General features: G+C 36.1%; 1 protein-coding gene across 8 annotated transcripts in view; it reads left to right on the top strand.

The window, feature by feature from the left end:
* Positions 1-26,310, top strand: part of EPHA5 (EPH receptor A5) — a 292,548-nt gene that overhangs the window by 114,830 nt on the left and 151,408 nt on the right. The window lies entirely within an intron of this gene.

The raw sequence follows: 26,310 nt of genomic DNA, 5'->3' as shown, positions 1-26,310 counted from the left end.
AGGTGTTCAGGGAACTTGACCCTTCTCTGCGGTCACACCACCCCTAGCGCATTTGGAGCCCCTACTACTTGGCAGGTGACACTCTATTTTACATGCATTAATGTTTCAACCGTATCAAATCCTTGGAGAAAGATACTGTTATCCTCATGTAGAACTCCAGAGTTGAGACAAGAAAAAGATGAATTTGTCCAAGTTCCCCCAGCTGGTGAACAGGACAGCCAGGTTCCAGTTCAGCGAGTCTGTGTTTAGACTCAGGACCTTTTCCTCGCACTACGTTAAAATGACTACCTCCAGTTGGTTTACTAATATTATTACTTACTATTAATATTAAGTGAATGCCGTTTAGCCTCTGTGTTAGGTAAGGTGCCAGCTCCCCTCCATAACATAGAAACATAAAATAGAGCCGCTCAACCAACAGCAAAACGTGCTTCTCCCTCAGCTCCCCGCTAGCAGGGGCTTCGTGAGATCCCGCAGGGACTCTGGCGGGCACAAAGCCCCTGCGGCCCTAAAGCAGCGTGCTAACTGCTGGACTAACGTCGTTCCTCCGTTCCTCACCGTTCTCACAGAGACAAGGAGACAAGGTCCGGACCCGTGCCTTCAGCTTTACAGAGAAACCTAGGGAGTTACAAAGATCATTTCCTTTCAGTCCAGTCTGCCTGAATATGGTCATAGGACGCATCCGCCTGAAAGTCGCGCTGAGAAACGCTGCCTCTGGCTGGGTAGTTAGGCGCCCAGCTCGGGCTCGGGGAGGCCTGTGCTTAAGAACGGAGCATGGTATAGATGCACGGGTCCCTTGTCCGTCTCTGCTCTTGAATGCATCTGTCAATCTCTTTGGTTTTATTTATTTCCTTACTTTTTACTTTTACTTTTCTTCTACAAATTTTAGAGCACGTCCTTACAGACTAGCCATTGGATTAGCATCCCCATATCAGGTAACTTCTCCTAGGTGCTATGGTATTAGGCTAAGGGACAGGGCACAGTGGAAATCAATCGTGAGTAATATTTCATACCCAGAACCACTGATTAGATTAAGAAGAGAGTTAAAGGTGAGGAAATTGCTTATTAAATATACATCTATAATCGACATTTTCTGTTAACATAATCATTTTTTGTTAATGAGTTAGGTCTCTACTAGTGGAAATGGAAGTGGCTCAGAGCCCAGTGATATTCTCAGAACCCTGAACTTTTTTGCTGAAGCTATTGTTACCAGAGCTACTTTTGTTGGTTTATACTAATTTTCCATTTTATTTTAACATTAGAAGGTTGTACTTAAGTTTTGAAACTCTTGAAATACAGAATTAAGTCACTTAAGGTACATATATATGTATATACATACAGATATATACATATATGTGTGTGTATCTTGAAATGTATGTTTTGCTTCTGTACTTTCCCTGCAGATTTGTTTGTTCAGAAGTGAGGGAACTAAATGGGAGTTGAGCAAGAGTGATTCAAGCCAAGCCACCCTGGGAAATAAAACTCTTCTTCTTGTGGAGATGTTATTTTATTTTGTTAAAAGGATGAAAGTGTAAGTTGAGAACAATATTTTAGAAGCCATCTCAATGTAGATGCATGTATGTGCTTGTAGATATGACAGTTTTTTGTAATTTTCTTCTCTTTAAGGTCCTTTTATGATGGTCATTTTGAGGCTCAAATGTGTATGTTTGCAGGTATAAAAGAGTGGAAGATATTTTGAAATCTGATTCTTCCATTCCCAGCATACATATTTAGTAGCATAAATTGGGCTGGGATACTTATTTTCACTTTTTTCCCCTGAATATTTATGTGTTTCCTCTCTGCTTCTTAAGACCTGAATTCTACCTGTAAACTTTAATAAATGTAATTATTTGATAAAAACATTAAAATTAAGCTATTAAAGGAGTAATCAATTTGACTAGACTCAGGACTCTCAGCATTGAAATTCTCATCACTTTTGTGTAAGATTTAGAATTATGTCTTGCTGATTGAGCCTGAAATCACTTTTGGTTCTCAAGTATACCAAATACGTGGATAAGTCCATGTTTAACAGGACACAAGCAAGAAATGGTTCTAAACTACAAAAAGAATTGAGCCCCTATGAAGGCTGTGAACCCAAACCTATTTTGTAGACGTTTACTTCTGGTCATTTTGTTTATTTGAGAATATATTTTATAGGATAAGTAAACAGTCTCTTGAAGTCATTGCTATAGTTGCCAGGGGCTAGTGCCACGCTGGTAAGGTGCAATGTAATTTTGCTACTTGAAAAAACTGGATTTCTTTATGTCATATATTTTTACAAAATATCTCCTATTTATTACATAGTTATATAGTAACTATAAGACATAATGATGCACATGAACTTTAAGATGATAATGTTCCAATACAGATATAAGCACATGCTCAGTTGAGTACAAAGAATCAATTGGAAAGTAAGTGGTCATATCCCAGTTTCTTATAACTAAAATGATTTGGTTCTGTACCTTCCTTTATTTCCACCACAGGGAAAATACAGATATTCTCCCCCTCTCTCTCTTTCTCATGTGAGAAATATGTTCTAATTTTTAAATCCCAAGAGTTTTATGGAAATTTTGTCCCTTGAAGTCATAGTCTGACCCAATTAGAATATGAAAATGATTAACTCATTTACCATTTAAAGGATGTAAAACTGGGTTGTCATCACAGTAACACCATTCTGAAGCATGCACCAATTTTACATATTATTATAAATGAACTAAAGAATATTTGAGACCAAGCTTCATTAATTTCAGTTTTCATTTTCCTTTGGGTGCCATGCATTGCTTTTGAACTGAGATGTAAATGTAAAGATTTTATAATTTTGTTTCCAAAACTCCTCCTCTGTGAAGAAAGAATTTCAATATTTTGTAGTTTAAATTACGTTTTACTCGAAAGAGTGCAAATGTCTCATTTTAAATGGATTAAATTATTGAATTATTGTAAACATATACGCTTTCATTGTTGGTTATAATTTGATTCAAAACCAAATTTAATTTATTTCAACAACATCTTACATAAAATACATATCTAGAATTCAGCAACCTTGCAACATTTTCGGTACAATTTATTTACTGCTCAAATAACTGCTGGTTTAATGCTTTTGATAAAATTGTGTTTTATCTCAGGCAATTAGTAAAATATACGTGGTTTCACTAATATAATAGCCCAGTAAAATAGAACCTTTATATTATGGAACTGGAAATTTGGTTTCCTATTAGACCTTGTCAGATGCAATGATTTCCTTGCTACTCTGTAGAGTCATTACAAGTGATTTTGATGCCTCTCATACTTCAAGGAAGTTAAATGAACTGAAAGAAGTTAGATTGCAGTGATGAATTGTTATCTGTTTGCTTCAAAAGATATTAAGAGAGCAGTTTTTGCCCCAAAGCACTGTGGGCCAGATAGAGACCCACCGTTTCTGATTAACAAGAAGTACACTATGTGACTGAACAGAGGCGCAAAATGAAAACACTAATGCATCGATCAAATATAAAATACATGAAAACATGAATATACTTGATATTTTATTGCTTTAACAAAGAATGCTGCTTATTAGTATTTGTTAGTTTCTCTATAAACTTTTAGTGTACTTTTTTTTTCCCTAGCTGTCCCACCCCCCTCCCCAGTCCCTCTCCCCACCATTGTCCGTGTCCTTGGGTTGTGCATATCTGCATATAAATTCTCTGGTTACTCTCTCCCCCTCCACCCATCCTCCCTCCTCCATCCCTCTGACCTTCGTCAGTCTCATCTATGCTTCCATGTCATTGAATCTATTCTGTTCATCAGTTTATTAAGTTCTTTAGATTCCACATATAAGTGAGATCATGTGATGTTTGTCTTTCTCTGCCTGGCTTGTTTCACTTAGCATAATTTTCTCCAGGTCCTTCCATACTGTCCCAAATGGTACGAGATTCTTCTTCTTTACAGCTGCGTAGTTTTCCATGGTGTGAATGTCCCACAGCTTTTTAGCCACTCATCTACTGATGGGCCCTTGGGCTGTTTCCAGATCTTAGCTATTGTAAACTGTGCTGCTGTGAACATCGGGGTGCATATATTCCTTCTGATTAGAGTAGTCAATGTACTTTTTAAAAACATGTACAAATACAAAGGAGATTTTCCTTTAAAAGTATTGTATTGTAAAACAATAATACTTAAATGGGTAACTTTAACCACCAGGTAAATAATAATATTAATTAGAATTATTATTAAATTGTATCTGTGAAAAATCACCTGCAGAAGTTAGGTATGTGCTTTTAATTCATGAGGTCAACTGGTTGATTACACACATTTCAAAACCTATAATACCAAAATTGTCTTGTGATTTTTAAAAGCTTTTCCTTTGTAGCTAATCGATGATGGAATCAGTGAATTTAGAATTCTCTTCGTTTTGTCTCATAAAGATTGAAACTTTGAAATTTTGAGGATTTGTTTCTCTAAGGCATGTGGAAGAGAGACTATTTACTATAATATACAAACATAGGTAATGTGAGCACAAGAATAAGCTTATAAATGTATCTATTCAAATCTAAAGGTCTAAGATTAGGACAGAGCTTGTAGTACACAAGCTATCTCTACAATTTTGCAGATTTTAAAAGTAGGTTTAAAATTTAAGTATTTTGATCAGTTACTAAAAATACTGATGGTTTGCTTTGTGGCTAACACAGTCTTTGACATATTTGGTTTGTACTTCTCTATTTGCGGGTATTTTCATATTTTTAATAATATTCTGTACTACCTGTTTTAATTAAGCATGCAACTTTAAAGAAACAAAATCACCAATCAGTTTAGTTAGATTGATTTTTCTAGTCAAAATTTTATCTGCTGTCTTCTTTCTCTTCAGCTATAAACCAGATCTTGTTGATAGTTTCCCAAAATTAATCATGTTTTCTTTTTCTTTCACTGGACCTATAATTTCTGCTTTCTAGTCTATAACATAATTTTAATACTGTGATATTATCAGTATTATTTGGCGATCCTTAATCTGGGGCCCACCTGTCTTCAAAACTGTTGAACTGTGGAGAGAGAGCCACCCTTCTGTGCTTTATGTGCCTTTCACCTCGCTGCTGCATTTATCTGTGTCCTGAGACTTAGTATTTGCTCCTGTGTCACTATCTCGCACAGACAGACACTGAAGATCTTTAATCATGACAAGGGGAGCAGAACAAGTTATCCAAGATTACAATGCTCTCATTAGCAATTAAATGATATTAATAGATTAGGGGGGCATCCCATAGCAAATAATGAGGAAAGAAGATAAAATAAAACAAATACATTATTTTATTTTAGTTTACATACAGAAATTCATGTTTACTGGTGTGATTTACCATGGAACTATTTGTAGCATGCAAGGTCTATCCAGTAGCAAGAGCACACTGTTCTTTTGGGCACTAAACAAAGTAACATAAGTGTGTAAGTTCAGAATTTTGAAAATTTCCAAAATGCATCACACAAAAAAGATCACAGATTTTGCCTGGGTAGCCATTTCTATTGAAGAAAAAACTAGAACTAAGGAAAACTTTGTTACATTAGAGTCCCTGTTAGCAGGTTGTCACCCATTCTGGCCACTTTCCCAGGAAACATACTGTACCTACATAAGTGTTTTTTGTTACAATCGATGTGTTTTATCTCTCATCTAGAATAATCTCAATTCAAAGATATGAATACTGCATCTGTAGTAGAAGCATCTCTCTGGGAGTCTCAGTGAACCTTTGTGACTCGTCTGAGATCACGTTTCAGATCCTTGGCAGAGAATTATTCATAAAGTAAGCAATGTACATATTCATGGGATAACACTGATATTTCTACTTCAGATGACATCTTCATCTGTTTCATTACTATAGGATATATGAATGGTCTAAAAGTATCAGGAGGGAAAAAGATTTTTTATATTTGAGTTTGAGTTTTATTTTCTTTTTAAAGTTGAAAACTATTTCACAAATGCATAGTAATTCCCCTCTAAGTCCTTGTGCAGCTGGTAGAATGCAGTCTGGTACAGCCATTATGGATGACAGCATGGAGGTTCTTCAAAAAATTAAAGAGAGAACTGTCATGAGAGCCGGCTGTCCCACTTCTGTGTATAAACCCAAAGGAAAGGAAATCACTATCTTGAAGATGTCTCTTCCCATGTTCATTGCAGCATTGCTCACGATAGCCAAGACAGGGAAACAGCAAGTTAAGCGTCTGTTGATGCATGAATGGGTAAAGAAAAGGAGATATATATATGGGATTTTATTGAGTCTTCAAGAATTACCTTCAGCCACGTGCAGCAACATAGATGAACCTGAATAACATTATGCTAAGTGAAATAGACCAGACACAGACCAGTACTAAATGGCATCACTTATATATGGTATCTTAAGCAAAACATACAAATCCAGTGAAATCGTAGAAACAGAGTTGAATGGCAGTTTCCAGGGGATGAGGGAAATAGGGAGAGGTTGTAAAAGGGTATAATCTAAGTTATGAGTAAGGTCTGTGGATCTGATGTGCAGCGTGGTAGGTCTCATTCATGACACTGTTATCTGACAAATGGCTATTTAGATGATGGCAGTGAAGACAATAAAATGTGACTTTTAAAGAGTTCATTACAAAAGCATGCCTATAGCTAGAAAGGAGTGAAAGTATGAATTTCTAAATCACGTATGTAGAGGTTACACTTGATATGTGAACAAGGTAGGGAATATAAGAATGGAAAGGAAATAAGGCCAGTGACAGACTCAGAGAAAATTAGGCTGTATATAGAAAAAGAGCTATTAGATGAATTAATTGATAATCTTAAAGGGGTAAGAAAAAATACAGAAGACACAGAAGAGAAAGAAATTTTAAAATGATGGAGTTTATGGAAACTATAAAACCTAAAAATAGTGTTAAGCTACTTAGGATTGGCTTATTATTATATTGACCATTTTTTATTAAGAATATCTGCTAACTGAATTTTGTCTAACTGAATTGGAGATGATAATATTACTGAAATACCATTAACTTCAGAAAATATTTAAATAAACTTCTTTCCAATAGGGAATAATGATCCTTTAAGTGTCTTTGGGGAGCTTCCATCACTTCATGGAAGATTTCTTTAAAATCACATTAAATTCTATTGCTAATTGATAATCAATTAAAAATAAGTGAAAGATTTTCTACTTTTTAAAATGCAGTCATTGTGGAAATATTACTAATTTATGCTGGATTTTTAAGAGAAAATCGGTAGCTTTTTTTAAATGAGTTATTCACTTGTTTAACCAACATATGGACATACATATCCATTACTCTACTATTATATAACTAGTTGAAACTAAATAAATTGATATAGTGATAGGAACTCAGTGATCCGTTCATACAAATTTCCAGTAGGTGTTATTAATGAATTGAAGTCTACCATTAGAAAGCATTATTTCTAATTCAAAATGACACTATAATCATACAAATTTAGAAACACTGATAGCCAAGGTTAAGTAATAATATGTGTAAGATAATCAAGAAAGCAATTAAAATATCAACAGTTGAAAAATAATACTGTGTATTCTTTATTGTAACAGGTGCCAAGTGAACACAGAAATAATACAAGAAAATGATTCAGGTTTCTTACTTTCTAGCCGAGGAAACAAATCTATCACAGAGTTTTTAAAAAGAGAATTAATACAATTTGCACAAACTTGTGAAACTGGAACTGAAGAACAACTTACACAGTTAAAGAAAATTTATGGAGCTGTTAGGATTAGAGTTTTGCCTGGTGATTGAAAAAATCAATATCTTAAAACAGGTCAAAGAAACAGAATAATCACAGATTTAATGGTTGTTAATATAAGGGGTTGATTCTGAAAATTATAATGAAGGGCTTTAAAAATAAGACAAACTTAAAATTCTTTTGGTGAGAAATACAAAGCCATTGCTTGTGTATGTAAATGTGCGCATATGTACGTGTGCCTGTGTGTATACAGAACAAAGGAACAACGTGGCCGACAGAGAACTAAGGGTCCTTTTAATAGAGAAGGGCCAGTTAGAAATCCAACATAAATTGTAGACATTTTTGAATAAATTCTAGAAATCCAGCATAAATCGAGAGTCTGTATTTGGATAATTACTAGCTTATCTGGATAGAAAGGTGAAATGGGTATAAGGCAATTTCTAAATGACAGACACATCCAATCATATTCTTAAATACTTGACTTTACGTGAATAACCTAACCTCTGTAAACCTCAGCCTCCTGATGTGCACTGTTAATTGTCACGCATAACAGCACTATGATGAAGGCAGCCAGCTCTCCATCCACTAAATATTCTCCCTTTTTTCTTGGGAACAGAAACTATGTATTGGGTCTGACAGTGTGCCCCCTTTCACCTCTCCTTGTAGAGTCAAGGTGGGGAGGATTCAGTGAGGTGAAAGCTGAAGTTGTGTGTTGCTTCCAGAAAAGTGCTTCAAAGGGTTCCGACTTAACCAGAAGGCACGCCTTCTATTCTTTCTGCTCCCGCCAAGAATGCGGGTTTGATGACTGGCAATCCCGAGGTCATCTCTGACTACTCGCGGAGGGGGTTCTGTAAGAATGAACAGTATACACGCAGGATGCTTCGCAGTGACAAGAATCTGGGTACCTGATGATAAAGAGGTGTCACATCAGTCTTGGGCTGAGTACCCCGGCTTCTTTTACATGAGAGAAAAACAATTTCACTAATTTAGGCAATGAAATGTGTTTAGGCCTTTGGACTTTCAGCAAAAGCTAATTCCAATGAATACCTAAAACTGTCTCATAGGATTGTTGTTTTATATGAGGCCAAGTCTATATAGTTCAAATAAATGTTTCATATCTGAGGTCTGACCTTACATATAATTTCTTCAGAGAGGCCTTCCTTAGTGGCTCAATGTGAAATGAGTCCTCCTGTTTTCCTTTCCTTCATAGCACTTATCACAATCACAAATACTTACTGGCTTACTTTTCTAGTGTTTCTTCTTTATTGTACTCTATGAAACAGGAGGAAAGTAAACTTAACTCAAATAATTGAAGCAGAGTAGCGATTAATAGTTATATAATAGTAATGGATATGTATGTCCATACTATAGTTTCAGTTTTACGTAGGTAGGAATACTTGTGTGGCTCCAAGTTTGGAAAATTCTTGCCTCAACAGAGATTTATTAAACCACGATATCTATAAATAAGCAGTTACATACATTCACTATATATGTATCTACCACATACACAATGAAAACTAGGAATATCTATGGTGAAAAGACCAAGTACACTTATATTCAGTCTTTCTGTCTTCTCTGAATATCTGAAGAATATGCATAACTGGATTTGTTATATTTGTGTGTGTGCACACACTATATGTACACATATATACACATACATAAATGTTTATGAACTTCAAAGGAAATAATGAATTTATCGAATTTATTATAACTGAAATTAAAAAAGTATGCTCTGAAAAATCTATTTCAAACATTGGACAAATGCTTGGGGATTAAAAAAATTGTGGATTTCTGCACCTGTGTTTACATTTTTTCCTTTTTATAAACATTTCTTGATATTCTTCTAGTTGCTTTTATGTCATAGGATATGGCTGTTTTAATAGAAAAAAGAAACGATTATATTCACCAGGAAACCATTTTTGAAGTTGTGAGATGTTTTAATTGAAAATAGCTTTTTTTGGGGGGGGGGGAGATTTTTTTGAACACTAAAACCTCAGAAATCACCTTTAAAGTTACCTAAGTACTTTCCTAGACCCGTCACTCATGACTGTTCATCATTGACACTGTGGGCAGGAGGTTAATTGTAATTGCACGGTCACCTGGACTGTCCTGTAATTGGAAGTGGAGTCCCTCCGCTGTGCAGGCTCAACAAAGTATTATTTCCAAGCATTCGTGCCAGGATGCTCTTTAAAACGGCTATGGAGCTAGGGAAGAAGTGATTTACGTGCTCGATTTAGTGCTCTCCTCTTGCTGTTCACTTCAGGCCACGTTCCTACAAACAGCAGAATGTGAGCAGAATTAAAATTCAGGCTCAACCAAGAAAGGAAAATATAACATGAAACAAAAGGAAATGAAAGTAATTCTTGCTCTGCGTATCTGTTCACATGAATGTAGTATGTACATCACTGTTTATCCTGCATACTTACTTCCCTCTTGAAATTCTTGAGTTAAACATTAAAAGATGGGTGAGTTTAATGAATGAGTGCCTGCACAAGTTGAATTTTCTACAGATTGTTTTTTAGCAACAGGGAAAACTGAAGACTGTTGGATAAAAGGAGGAGAGAAAGTGATTGAACTTGTTGTAAGTGCATACATGTAGTTGCGTAAAATAGACTCTTTAAAATAAGAAATCATAATTTTTTTATTAATCTTAGAGAGAGGAAAGGAGGGAGAGAAACATTGATGTGAGAGAGGAACATCAGTTGTTTACCTTCTGCATGCAACCTGACTGGGATCGAACCCAAAACCTGGGTATGTGCCCTGTCTGGGAATTGAACACACCACCGTTTGGTGTACAGGACAACACTCCAACCAACTGAGCCACACCGGCCAGGGCAGAAATAATGATATTTTTATCTTTGCAAGAATAAGTGCCAAATTTATCCAACTTTGGATTAATTAGGCCGTACTTGTAATCTGCTCATTTCTACGGTGCTTTGGCTCAAGCACCTAATATTTTATCAATGAGCAATGCATAACTGCATCCCCCTTTTGTAATTATGTTTGCAAACATCCACAGCAAGATTATGTCTCATTATGTAAGAAATGGCTTAGCAAATATTTTATGTGCTGCCATTTACAAGTCAAATGATTTCCTTTCAGTCTGAACATACTTTAAACTATCAACATAAAAAATAAAAATAAATGAGCAGATAACACTAAATCCTTAAACATTTATGTAATTAAATATAATGTTTCAACATAAGGATGCCCTGAACTTTATTTCCCAGCACATTCTAATTCTAGCAAAGTTAGCACCCTCGGATAAATAGAGGTCTGATTAAAAGAGAAACATTTCAGGGTTGTTGTTTGGTTACTCTTTCACTAAAAAAATAAAGTTGACCCCCTACCTTCTCTAAAGGTAAACACTATCTTAAAGTTATATCCTTTTGTACTTCACATGTACACTGTGTGTGTGTGTCTGTGTGTATCCCGTGTAAAATAATATTTTTGGTTTAATAAAATTTAGGAAAGTAGAAAATATTTTATGTATACGTTTACAAGTATTTTTCCCATCAACATAATTTTTTTTCATGATTTAACCCTTTGATTAATGGAGACCTAATTTTTGAAATTTCACTGCAGTGTAGGATTCCACTGCAGATCACTTCCCATTTCTCTTCACTGTTGCAAGCAGTAGCATCATAAACATTTTAATACACGACTCTTGACGTGTGCTTTTCTATGCGATAGACCTAGAGGTTGAAATAAAGTAGGTACAGTTGTCCCTTCTTATCTGTGGTTTCACTTTAAAAGTTTGTCACCCAAGGCCATCCAATACTGATGGGAAAATTCCAGAAGTAAACAATTGATACATTTTCAATTACACAGCACTCTGAGTATTGTGATGAAATCTCACACCTTCCTGTTCCATCTCACCCAGGATGTGAACCGTCCCTTTGCGCAGCTTATCCACGCTGTGTGCACTGCCCGCCCGGGAGTCACTTAGTAGGCCTCTCATCTACAGATGCACCTTCACAGCGTCACAGCGCTTGTGTTGAAGGAGCCCCCAAAGTAGCTGGTGCTCCACCGCAGTGCCTACACCATTCACATCGCGCCAGCTGAGCATGTAGGTGTATTATCATCTCACATCATCACAAGAAGAGCAGTGAGTACAGTACAGTATTTTGAGAGACCACTTTCACATAATTTATATTACAGTATATTGTTATAATTGTTCTATGTTATTATTAGGTACTGTTGTTAACCCCTTACTGTGCCTAATATATAAGTTAAAATTTATCTAGGTATGTACCTATGAGGGGAGATAAAACATAGTGTATACAGGGTTTGGTCTGCCTGCAATTTTAGGCAACAACTGGGGCGGCTGGATAGTGTGCCCATGCAGATAAAGGGGGCTACTCTACTGCAAGATTTCTCTCCAGGGTGTACTTGGTCTTCACACTATATACAAATTCTATTTGTAGCACTTGTTCACTAGCTGTTGGTAATACCAATATTTTAAATGGGTTGCAGTCTGATATCTGTGAATTGGTAGCTCACATTTACACTTTCCCAACTACAGGTAAGAATGAACTTTTTTTTTTTTTATGTATAATAGCATAGAGATTTATTTTCTACTCTGAAATTCCTGGTAATATATTTTGGGGATTTATTACCTGGATTAATTGCCTTTTTTATTGAGGATAAATAAGATAAAAAGAATAAAAATGAGGGAGATGCTGTATTTTTCTAAGAAGTTGGAAGTGAGGCAGGAGAACTTGCAGTCATTTGGTGAAGTTGGTGTATGGGTGATGTTACCTACAACTATGCAAAATGCGGCTTTCACGGAATTTTGGTGACCTGAAATTGATGTCAGAGATGACACTAATTTTATTTTCCTAACTTATTTTCAGCTATTGTACATATTTATTGTAATAAAAAAGGTAAATTCACTAAGGAGAGAATTGCTTTACCATTAACTTTTCTTCTTTTAGACTTTATACTATATACATCTCTATAAGGTGTAAATCTCTAATATTACAGAGGAAATAAAACTCTATTGAAATCCCAATTCTCTGACATCAAATAAGAATTACGACAGGTTGCTTTAACGCTTTTGCCCCTCTTTCCATTTAATTATAACCAGTGTTAAGGGACACGAAACCTTAAAATAATGTGAATGGATACCCTTTTTTTTTTTCTTTCCACTTTGTGGTCCTGGTGCTTGGAATAGTCATATAGTCAAATAGTGTGACTGAGTGTCATGCGTCCTGGTATCTCTCCCTTTCTATTTATGTAATACTAATATTACCCCTTTTCCCCTCTCAGAATTGTCTCAATTGTGACAGTTGATCAAACACCAATAACTTTGATGCATGAAAAATAATATACTTATCATGAATTGACTACTTCCCATGTGTCAAGTACTGGGCTAAATACCGACGTGGTTCTCTACCACATTGCAATGCGATAGGTCGGAGTATAGAGTGTGCTGTTTGATGTAAGGAAGCTGGAGTTCAGAGAGGGTAGTTTGCCCGACAGCTGGCAGTACCAAGCGAAGGAACTGCTACTCATCTATGTAACCTCGGGGCCTAAGGGAGTAGCCATCTACCGAAAGATTTTCAAAACGTCTCTCTTCGGCGCCTGAGAGAAAGAGATAGAACAGCGATTTTCAACCTTTTCATCTCATGACACACATAAACTAACTACTAAAATTCAGCCATACACCAAAAATATATTTTTGAAGACCTGAACAAAAAGTTGGCATAATTTTGATTCGCTTACACCGGAGAGCTATTGTTGTGTTGGCTACTGTCAGTTTGTCATTTGACAATCTCAGGCAGGAGGCCGTGCCTCTCACTAAATAGTCAGGTATTGCATGTTTTAAAAATTCTTTATACCAGCGATTTTCACACCAGTTGAAAATTGCTGGTATAAAACAACAGATTCTAAAAAAATTCTCCTGGTACTTGTTTGAAGCAAAGAAATGAGTAAATTTGATATGCTATAACTTTGATTACTCTTATATTATTCCTGTGTCAGTATATTCATGGCTTATTCATGCCAGGGGACTTCTGTTTGCGAAAATGATGAGCCTGTGTGTTTTAGTAAGGTCATTGTGTTTTTATTTCTTTATGTTTTTCATTTAAGGAAGTTCATTCTTTTAAATGTGCACACTTTAAGGCAGAAATCACTGCTCTTTAGAGTATAGTAAATAACTTTTCAATGGTTCCAAAGGGTGTAGTAGGTTACTTAAATAGGCCACAGATGTGTAACCAACCTCACAGTTTAAGAGCAGGAGGAGACTTGTAGCAAACACATTGATCACTGCTGTAAACAGGAAAAAAAAAATACATGAAAATAGTCCACCCTTAAATATGAAAAGCGGTTTATTAGATTCATGATCAAATTTACATGTTTTTTTAAATTGTATTGTTAACATTTCATAGCTCAGGGACAAAATAATCAAAGATTTGTGAATGATTGAAAGAACGAATGAATGAATGAGTGAATGAAATTATATTAAATTGTTTCTGTTTTACAGCCACAGTCATAAAGGTGACTTTTAAAATAAATCACAGCACTGCCTGCCAAATGACACTCCATTAATACAGCAATCACAAGAGATATCTAGTTAATAGTCTTTAAGTAGATGGAAAATTGCATAATTACAAGATTTTTAAAATCTTCTATTACCTTCAAATACAGGCACTACTTAAGCACAGGGTACACACGGAAGGACATTACATGGAACTTAGGAGATGACAGGGCATTGCACATATTTTTAAGAAAGGAAAAAAGTAACACACGGATCCCCAAACATTGAGTTTTTGATAATATTGCATTGTGGTGTAGAGCAGATACCTCTTGAAGGATTAGATACTTTTTAAACACAAAATTTTGGAGTTCCTCCTTTGGTTTGTAGGAACAGCAAGTAGAGTTGTCATAATTACTTATGTACTCAGTATTTCTGCTGCCATAAATATGTTATTTTCCTTGGGAAAATATCGGAGTGAATAGTGAAAAAAGCATCTTCATCGACATGGAAAATTACTAGGATTTGATTCAAAATTAAACACATTAAAATTGCACAGCTTATAAAAATTATAAAGTGTGCTCTCTGGGCATGGGCAAGTACTTCACTTTCTTTATCTAGAGGCTGTTTTATCATACTACATTTGGCTCATTTAAGCAGAATTTAACTGGCTCCAAACGGGTATGCTGAAATGTATACAACACAGCTCTGGTCTTCTACAAACTTATAGTTTGGAGAAAAAATATAACAGAAAATTAATTATGAAACTGAACAATGTGGTAAGTGGTGTATGAATATACAGAGTACAAATCGGATAGGAAAGATGGTTGTTAGAATATTAAAGTATAAGGCAATAACAAAGGATATGTGTTAACAATTTGCAAGAATTTTTCTTTGTCTACCTAGTCACCTTTGGCTAAGTAGACACAGCACAGCATCTGTTTTGCTCTATAGACTTTGTCTCTAGACTCCTTTCTCCTTTGATTCAGTCACTTCAAAATGTTTTATCTTTAAACGTTTTTACTCATACATACTTCAGTTTCACCGCTCTGAGTTATCTGTAAGAACTCCACTCTATTTGTTGGTACACTTCCTTGAGTACTGTGGCCAATAAGAAATATAATGAAAGGAAAAAGATGTTTATAATTTTTTGGAAGGGGAGGCCACGTTGTTTCTCTAGTCAGATGTTTTTCATTGTTTCTGGGCATTTGTTGTTTGATATTTACATGTAAGCTTTCAAAAGAGTTTTTGTGGTGCTGGCTAAATAGCCTTTGCTCTTAGGATATGATGCTGGAGCACCCACCACTTCTCCCTGTCTTTGTTCTAAGTTAGGAAAAGACGTCTTAGAACCAGAAACCTTACCTGTAGGCATCCTGTGTATTCAAATCTTTTAGTAGATTTCTTTTTCTCTGGAGGAGCTAGAAGCAACTAAAAAAAAAATCAAGAGGATTCTGAACATCCATCAAAGCTATTTGGAACATCCTTTATATTATCTTTGTAAAGCCTCTTTTCCACATTGATAGCTCCTGGTTTCTGACATCTGGACAATTTCATAAAGGAAAGTATTGTACAGCATCAGATTTGTAAACTCAATTTAAAACTGCTTTTCTATTTCTACATTTGTTTATAAAATAACATTTTTTTAAATCTCGTGGCAAACTTAGTTTCTCTCAAAATGTGTCTTTTGCCCCAGCTGCCCGGATGTCTTGCCCTATATTATTTACAAAGGCTTACAGCCAATGAACTGTAGTATAATTAACCGGATCCCCTTCCTTCCAATAGAAAAGAGAGATGAACTATCCGGCCAAGTGAAGAACTACCACTAATCTTTGTTTTCATACTGTGCTGCTTCAGAGCTCAAGCACCAGTGACAATGTATGGTTAGGAATTATTTTACATGAACCATGGGACAAAGGAAAGATACTCAAAATTGTTTTGAATATTTATTACTTTTGTGGTATCCTGGCACTATATATAATTATATATTCACATATGTATTTATACACAGTATATAACATAATATATATACAGTATATAACATAATATAAATAATACAATGAAAATAATATAGTATAATATAACGTTATATATTATGCTTTATAATATTAAATGTTATACTATATAATGTGTTATATGTTATATTAAATGGGCATTAGAACTATATATATTAACTATTTAAAATTTTTTAAAAATTTTTGTTTAAAATATTTCAGATTTCCCTTTTTCTCCCCAATGACCCGTTCCACCCCGTCCCATCTATCTCCCCAGTCCCTCTCCCCACCATTGTCCATGTCCTTGGGTTGTGCATAGATGCATATAAATTCTTCAGTTACTCTCTCCCCCTCCACCCACCTGCCCTCCTCCATCCCTCTGACATTCGTCAGTCTGACCTGTGCTTTCATATCATTGAATCTCTTCTGTTCATCAGTTTATTAAGTTCTTTAGATTCCACATATGAGTGAGATGATGTGATGTTTGACTCTGCCTGGCTTATTTCGCTTAGCATAATATTCTCCAGGTCCATCCATGCTGCCCCAAAGGGTACGAGATCCTTCTTCTTTACAGCTGCGTAGTATTCCATGGTGTGAATGTCCCACAGCTTTTGATTAACTTTTAAGAGTGGAGAAGATAGATCATGAAAAAAATAAAATCCACCAAGTTACTCCTAGATTAGCAGCCACCTAATGATGCTTTTCTTTTATCCCTTTGCCTCTTTCTGTTGATCATGCTTCTTGGACCACTTTGATACATTCTCAGTTCCCAGGGCATCATTTTTATAGTGAGGGATTTAAAGTAAGATGTGTAACGTGAGACCACTTTACTTAGACTGTTGTATAAGTACTATTGGATCATTTTAACCACAGTGAACTGGATGACTAGGAAGCAGAAATGAAGAGTTAATGAAGAACAGATCGTAGGAACTGTGTGTGGAAGGCCTCATGGGTAGATGATGGGGGCGTGATGTAAACAGCTACAAGTCAATCCTGAACTGAACTGGTTCCTCTGCTGGTTCTGTTACACCAACTAAAAGTCTTACATCACTTATACATGTGCATTAGGAGGCACAGAAGTTTTCTGTAATGTAAATATTGGGTGAACTGGATGACATTTAAACCTGTTGCTCACAACCACAGAGCTCAGATCATATGTTATTAACAAATTGCCTTGCAAGACTCAGTACTCCAGATAGCTATTTCAATGGCAGAGTTGATTTAGAAAGGGTCAAGATTACTCTTTTAATTATATTTTAAAATACAGACAATTCTTTTGCTTACCACTATGAAAAATAGATGGAAATCATGAGCAAAGTATGAAAGAATGTTGACTTTGAGTATGCCAAGTATAATTATTGATAAGATGTATATTTATAAAATTCATTGACAATCATCAGTTATCTAGAAGAACCCAGGAGACCAGGGAAGAAACAGAAAACCCCCATCCTGTAATATTCTCAGAGAATTAGGACACAAAAGAACAACAGCCTCCTTGGAAGATGCAGAACACATTAGAGGCAGTGCCAGGACTGACCTCAGGTTGTTCAGCACCCCTAGCAAATTTTAATCCGTTAGAGATCTTAGACTTTTTTTTTGTTGGTTTAAGTCCCAAAGATGTGTGTTCTTTTGAGAGTTACAACTACATGCTAACTAAAAAGTAATTTTTCGATGGACTCTGAAATTTAAAATGAAGGGAAAAGCTAAGTTGCATAAAGATTTTCAGAACCAGAGCTCCGCAAATCCAGCTCTGGCAGCTCTGAACCTGAGAAGCCCAGATCGCGGCCGGGACAGCCGCGCTGACTGCTGCGGGCTGCGCCGTGCCGTGCGGCCCGCGGTGGGAGGTGGTGGGGGATGTGGCTGGAGAACACGAAGGTTTACTCTTGCTGCCCTGCTGAGCAGACAGACCTGAGCGGCAGTGACTCGGATGCTCAGGACCAGCGCAGTTCAGGGCTGGCGCTTCCGTAAAGCTTTCTTCACAAGCTCAGCCTTCTTCACTTTGGGTAGAAGCTTAAACACAAAACCGTGAATGTACACATTGGGAGGAAACGCGGTGGGGACTAGGCGGTGAAAACCCTTCTCCGTTTCAGGCCTCGCCTTTGCCTTTGCTCTCAAAGGTCTTGGTGACTGTCGATAACCGTGTCGTGTAATGGAAACTGGCTCAGTGGGCCTTAAGTGTTCTTGCCCTTCTTCCCCTCAGAAAAGCGGGCTTTAAAAAGATGCTACCATAGGCGATCGTGCAGCGGCCGCTGCTTGGAAATGACACCTGCCACGAGAACGGTCTGGAAAGCGCCGTGACAGGCAAGGGCGCCGCTCCCGTGTGGAAGCCCCACTGGCAGGACAGCGTGTGGCAGACGCCAGTGCCACCGGGCGGGAGTGTCCCGGGAGCAGCGTGCGTTTCCAGAGCTGGAGGCTCGAGGGGGATGGAGGAGGCCGGGGAAGGGCAGGGGGTCGCTCATCCGAAGGGCACAGGAATCGCGGGAGCAGGCTTTCGGGGACCCTGGGCGCGGGAGGCGGGCGGGGGAAAGGCGTGTAGAGTTAGGGAGGAAGGAGGGTCCCCGAGGAAAGGGCGGGCGGGAGGCCCTCTGTGACACATGCACGGCGTTGACGACGGACCTGGGGTATAGTAGATGGTCAGTAAATTTCAAATACTCACTTTCATTGTGCAGGTAAGTATGAAAAGCAGTTTCCCCCGGAACTCTTTCGATTTCTCATGACAAAATTGTAATGCATATTAAAATAACTTAAAAGACTAGGCAAAGATTAATTATTGAAATAGCTTTCCAAAAGTTTTAAACGGTGTAGCAGTTGATTCTGTTAGTTTGTTTCTAGACAAATGACAGTTATCATAAAGAAACCACACACACACACACACTTTGTGATTCAGAAGAGCTTAGGAGTCTTTATCTGAAATACTTCACTTCATATGAAATATGATTTATTAGAATTAAAAATGATTCCATTTTTAACTTTAAATATGCTGTGTGCCTGAGAAATAGTTTACAAATATAAAAAAATCTTGCTAATTATGTGCGTATATAAATGAAAATCAAGAATATTTAGTTGCTTCTTAAGAACATTTGTAACTTCTTATTACTTTAGACTAGAGTACTAAAATGTGGGTAGAGCAAACACATATGACATAAATCATCCAAATAAGTTCTCCCAAACGTCATATTTCCTAACCACAAATTACTCCAATTGTCCAAACCACATCATAATTTGAGAATCCCTCTTTCTCTGTAGGCTCAGGGCCAAATCTGTGGCAATCTTGATCACAGAACGGAAGACTCTCAGTTCTAATATAACAACACACATCTTGCTTTTGAAAAATAGGGTGTTTTTTGTTTGTTTGGTGTGTTTTTTTGTGTGTGTGTGTTTTTCTCTTCAGATTTTGCCCATAGATTAATTTTTGAGGTTTGCAGACAGGTGTATTCATTTATATTTAATGTTCATGATATATTGCTTAATGTTTAAATGGTTCATTGTAAAATTTATGTAAAACACTACAGCCCTTATATTTAAAATATCTATTAATATTAAAATAGTTTATGATATTTATTTCTTATACTTATTTTTTTGTATGTTTACCTAGCGCTTCCAGTACTATGCTTACTGATATGTTAAATAAAAGTTTATGTCTGGCTTTGGCCAGGTGACTCAATTGGTTGGAGCATTGTCCCATACACAGGAAGGTTGCAGGTTCGATTCCCAGTCAGGGCACATACCTAGGTTGAAGGTTTGATCCCTGGTTAGGGCACGTACAGGAGGCAATGAGTCAGTGTTTCTCTCTCACATCAATATTTCTCTCTCCCCCTTCCTCTCTCTCAAAACTTAATTTAAAAAAAGTTTATGTCTGATTGTACTAAAAAGATAAACTTTGTAATATGGAAACCTCTTAAATTTTAAAAAATTCTAATGAAATAAATATTTTGAATTTGTTTATATCAATTTTGAGACTGTTTTCAGTCCATGCTTATAGTGTGGTGACCAGTTAAGTCTGGAGTAGATATTAGTAAAAACAATAGTGAAATATTCTGAGATATATGTGGTAACAGAAACAGTGGAAGACTTAAAAGCTAACAAAAAAACAAAAAAAAGCTTTCTGTGACATGGTTCTGTGAGATTTATTTTTGCCTTAAAAGCAAGTTTTTATTCTTTTGAGACTAGTTTAATAATGTAACTGTAAAAGTATTATATTGGAATCAGAGAACAAAATTCTAGTCCTAAATTTCTCTGTGATTTTTGGCAGGTTATTTAATCTCTTTGTGTCTTGATTAAATAGTTAAGAGTCCTGAAATCTGTTTATTTTTTCAGAGAGAGAGAGAAACATCGATGAGAGAGAGACATCAGTTGGTTGCCCCAGTCTGGGCCGGGGATCGAGCCTGCAACCAAGGTACATGCCTTCGGCCGGAATTGGAGCCTGGGACCCTTCAGTCCGTGGGCTGACACTAACCGCTGAGCCAGACCGGCTAGGGCGAAATTGTTCCTTCATTTAGACTTTAGGGTATCTTTCTGAAGCCTCGCCTTATACTGTCACTTAAGTGTTATGTGTGGTTCTCTCAATGGGAAAACAAAGTGGGATGGGAAGAGTTACCGCTGAGCTTTATTATTATTATTATTATTTTAAATATGTATTTTTATTGATTTCAGAGAGAGGAAAGGAGAGGGAGAGAGAGAGATAGAAACATCAATGATGAGAGAGTCATTGACCGGCTGCCTCCTGCACGTCCCCAACTGGGGATCGAGCCCGCAACCCGGGCATGTGCCCTGACCGGGAATCGAACCCTGATCACCTGGATCCTAGGTCGACGCTCAACCGCTGAGCCAGCCGGGCCGGGCACCGCTGAGCTTTATATGCCAGCACAGTGTGTGTGCTTGTTGTGTTAGACATGGCATTCGCTTCTAAAGTCATCTCCAGTTAGTTCTGTAGCCCTGTGACTGAGATACAACTCCAGTTTGAAGTGGATGGACACAGAGGCAGCTAAAACGGTATTCCCATTGGCGTCTTAATCAGGGTAATTATAATTTAAAGAGCTAACGTTTACTGACTGCTTATTGTCCGCTAAGCGCTGTGCATCACATATGTGGGTTATATGTGTGTGTGTTACGTGTTGTACATACATATGCATATATTCCAGTCAAACCCTATGATTAGTTAAAGAAGATACTGTTGTGCCTTACTTACAGAAGGTACCATTTTACAGCTAAGGAAATTTAGTCTCAAGGCTGTAAAGCATCTTCTCTCAAGGGCCATAAGGGTACAATATGACATTGCTGTGTGACCTCGAAGTCCTTGCTTCTCTAACCAAAGAGAAGATGGCCTGTGGCCACATGGACTGAACTGAGGAACAGGCACTATGGAGAACACAGTAGGGAAAAAAGTAGCGAATTCAAATCCTGCTGATAGCAGTCTGGGTTCCTGAGGTTTCACAGAATTACGCTTGAAATGTCCTCTGTAGTGTGCAGTCCTTGAGGATTGTTAATCGGGCAGAGTGGCCGCTTTCCAGCGCCTCGGGACCTGCCGGGGACGCCCCGGAGCAGCGGTGGGAAAGCGGAGCCATATGAGCCCAGCTTCCCCGCTTGCTGGCTGGTGGTAAGAATTTAGGCTGTTGCTTAGCCTCGAATCTGTAAAATGGCAATCGGAATACTGCTATTATTTTGCTAATTAAATGATCTGACTGACACTAGTGGGCGTGCTGAAAATATGTCCCTTTGTTTTACTGGTGTGGCTGCTGCTATCTCTCTGTCATGTGGTTATAAAAAAGAGAATGTTTGGAGCGATGGTGGCACAGTGGTAGTCATAAAGGGACAGTGAGGAAGGAATATGCTTTAAAATATAATCTCATTGGGGTTAAGATTATAACCTTAAAGTCTACGTTTTTATATTACGAAATAAAGAATCTGCTTTCCGATCACCCCTTGAGATCAGCCATCTAGAGTTATTGTTTTTCTGGCTTCGTTTTTCTTCTTGTTCTGGCTTCTGAATAAAAGCCAAGACCCATTCTGGGTGTGAAATTGAGATTGCCAGATAACAAGGCCATGAAAGTAAACTCCGGTATGACTGAGTAATTCTATAGCACTGATTATATTAAACTAGGAAGAAAATATACATGAGCTAACCATGTACAAATAAACATAATATAAGATTTTGCTGCCATGAATATATTTGAGAGTTTGCCTGGGTGAAGGTTTTAGAAATAAGGTAAAGGACAGTCTTTACCAAATTATTTTGGTCACAAATTTCCCATTCTGTGAATAAAAAATTACCCCCTAAATGTTGACATCTGAAATTGTTTAATTTGAGACCCAGTAGGACACTTGCACACTGAAAATTAGGGACAAATAGATGACTGCTTTTGCCAAATGAACTGCATTATCCAGCTGCTTTTGCTAATTCACAGACTTTCAATTCAAAGAACATTTTATAGATATGGATTGATCATTTGCAAAACGACTTAATTCATTTTAATTTTCAGTGTACAATTTGGAGAAAACAGATTTAGGACAACTGTATATCCTATGTTTTCTCTGACTCTTCCTTCATCATGTGTGTACTCATAACTACAAATGTGTCATATCTTATATTCCAGGCATACTTTTTCTCAACTAGGGCAATTTTAAAATGTATTTTTTTGTTTTAAGGCAAATTATTGTTTTTGGACACTTGTTACAGTTAATCCTTCTATGTCTGTCTATGCTTTCTAAAGTACTGCATTTTTAATGTTGTAAATCTCAGATTTTAATCAGTCTGGGCAGTAATTCTCTTACTGGACTCAGGAATAAGTTTACCTTTTGTTGTGGTTGTTGCTTGATTTTTAAGGAGAAAATGTAATAACTAATGCATTTATACTACATATAATGATTTATCCTTTGTCCCAAAACAGTACATATTTATTCTTTACTTCCTCATTAATATGAAAGGAAATATAATTCTGTTACACAGACAGTATTGTCTTCTAAATCAGTGAACTAAGATGTAAATGCCCACTGGTACAAGGAGAAATGTTCATACGGAAAACAAAAATTTTACCTTAGCTGTCAAGGCTGACACCCTGAGTCAGACCGCACATCTACTTTCATAACAAATGTTGTGTTGGATGCTTTTGTCCCTTCATAGAAATTTTATTGCATTAACTGGAACATATTCACGTCATGATCCATAACTGGACTTATTTTATGACCATAGAGATATGAGTTAAACAAACTGGGTTTCACTACCTGATTCTAAAGATAATGGATACTTCAAATCAAATAAATGGCCCATAAGCTTTTCATTCAATTACAGAAATAAATTTTTCAGCATAATATTTAAACTGTACATCCCGCCTCTCAAGGCAATAAACATTCATATTATCATGAATGTTGTTTAGAGAAGCACATGATTGAACACTGAATAATGAAGAGAAACACTAAAAGCCGATACAAGAGTATTTCATGATATTTCATGAGCATTTAATTTTTCATCATATACAGTATGAAACAAGGTGAAAAGGCCTAGATGACATCATATTTAATCAGCTGCACAGTGTAATGATCCCTACTTCTGATGAGAAAACAACTCTCAGTGGAGTACTTAGATGTCTTCCAATTTAGAGGAGGTAATGTATGTTTTATTATCAATAAACAAATACTAAACTTTGTGTTATGGTTTTTAGTGAGTTAGTATTTATCCACAGATCTCTCCACTCAAACAATTTTCCATAATAAATCCATTCTCAAAAACATGGATTTCTGGCTTTTCTCAAAACTTACAAAATAATTATAAACATGAAATTTGCTTGTGAAAACATAAAGGAATTATACACTTTGGATATTCAATCAACCCATGAAACTATGTTGAAAATATTTGCAATTAAGTGCCCCAAAAAGAACAGTGTAAAAGTCCATTTTCTCAATGCTTTAATAATTCAGCCATTGCCCTGGACTTTTTGACTTTAATGCTTTCACCCTTTGAAGGGGTAATAAAAGGAAGTACCAGATTTACCATTTAAAATTAACAAGCCATTCAATTTGATTTGACCTAATTTCAATTTTGTGCTCTTCTAAACTAAAAACTCAATGAGAACTAGATTCTTCAGACATATTTGATAGCTGATACTTCCTTATGGAGGAAGAATTTAAATTGTGAGACTGTTCAAAAGTGCCATTTGTTCATAGACCAAAATGACATAATAAAACAGCTACATACAGTATTTGTTGTGAAGATTAACTCATTTTTAGATAGATACCTTTTTTATATATATATGAAAACATAGGGATAATGTTTGTGGACTAGAGAACGTATAATGCTTAATTCAGACATTTTATAACAACTTTTCCTAGTCTTTCAATATATTCTTTTCAATTCTGTTCATTTTAACAGCAGAAATATACCTTGCTAACCTGGAAATCTTTATCTAATTAAAATTTCTGATGACATGGAAAATATGTACCCAAATACAGTATCAAAAGTGTTTTCTCACACACACATACACTCTCATACATGTCCTACACACTTCTATTGGAGGGCACCTATCATCTGAATCGATTCACATTTATTTGTTTGAAGTATTGCTGAAATTATTTGGCTTTTATTTTAGTAGAGATTGAGTTAGATAAACATAAAAGAATAATATTGTGATTTATAATCTTCCACAGCGTAAGGGCCATGTGTCTGTCCATTCTAAGCCAAAATGAGCCTCGTGGTTTAGTTACTATTATCTCAAGCATGTTCATGTAGCCAAGGTGGGGAGATATACTATCACATAACTGCAGAATGTCTTTCTATAAATATGCTGCAAGACTTGCAATTTGACTTGTAAAACTGAAATCAGATAGCTTAACAATTATATTTTAGGAAGCCACATCATTTGTCAAGGAATAATTTTGACAGAAATAATCATTGAATTGATGTGCTTTTCTTGAACACGATGAACACTCCATTCTAGATGTTTTGTAAATGGGTTATAGCTATATATATTTATTTCAGTATATTTTTAAATTAAATTCATTGGGGTGACATTGTTTAATGAGATTTTATAGGTTTCAAGTGTACAGTTCCATGATACATCATCTGTACATTGCATTGTGTGTCCACCACCCAGTGTCGAATCTTGTTCTGTTTGATCCCCTGTACCCTTGACTGGTCCTGTCACCCCACTTCCTCTGGTGGCCACCATACTGTCGTCTGTCTGTGATTTTTCATTTGTTTTTCTTGTTTGTTTATTTGTTGCTTTCAGTTTTATATCCCACATCTGAGTGATGTCACATGGTTCTTAACTCTTTCTGTCAGACTTATTTCACTTATGATGTTGTCAAGAATATCTTCAGTATATTTTAAATTTTAAGCATACTTTCTACCTTTTCTATTAGTTATAAAGTATATAAATTCTAATCTTAGGAATAAAGCAGGGAGTGATATTTATCAAAATACATTTTACTAATGATATTCTGCTCTTCTAAATTCTAAATGCAGTTCTGATTTCTCAACTTAAACTACAGGAGGGATGTCAGTATTAGAATTGGTCATCTTTTCATTTGGATTATTAATATTTAGCAGCATTAAGCAATTAATGACTATCTAGATATGTGCCAGACAATATACAAACAATCACCTTACATGGCTAAGTAGTTTAATGACATAATAACAGTGAACATCCCTTAATTATATTGTTATGTCCAATGTTCAATACTGTTCATGACACATAAGCCTGGCTCATTACATATTTTGGATGAATGAATATGTGAAGGATACATAACCTAATTAATTTTATTCTTCATTTATAAATATCATATAAACTTTCTGAGCTTATATCAACATTTGGTGAGCCTGAGCTAAAAATATATCTATACAGAGAGATTTAATGTATTTATCAATAGTATTCTGTGATATTATTTTCCAGTATTAGAGTTAGCCTTATTGCTTTTAGTAATTTAAACTTATATTTTAATTAGCTAGACATTTTAAATTCTTAAATAGGATATTTCTCCTTTTTCTACTGGCAAGCACTGAAGAGGCAGTGCCAAATTTTAGAGTTCCTAGTTTAAAATCTATTTTAATGGTATCAGTTTTTTAACCCAATACTTATTTTTTACACTGAACATATATTTTAAATATGAGGATAAATATGCTGTCATAGTTGAATTTTGGTATGAATATTTTTGGATGCACTTTGAGTTGT

This window comes from Miniopterus schreibersii (assembly GCF_964146895.1).
Source record: "Miniopterus schreibersii genome assembly, chromosome: 1".
NCBI lineage: Eukaryota > Metazoa > Chordata > Mammalia > Chiroptera > Miniopteridae > Miniopterus > Miniopterus schreibersii.
This window is presented reverse-complemented; position numbering and strand designations above follow the sequence as displayed.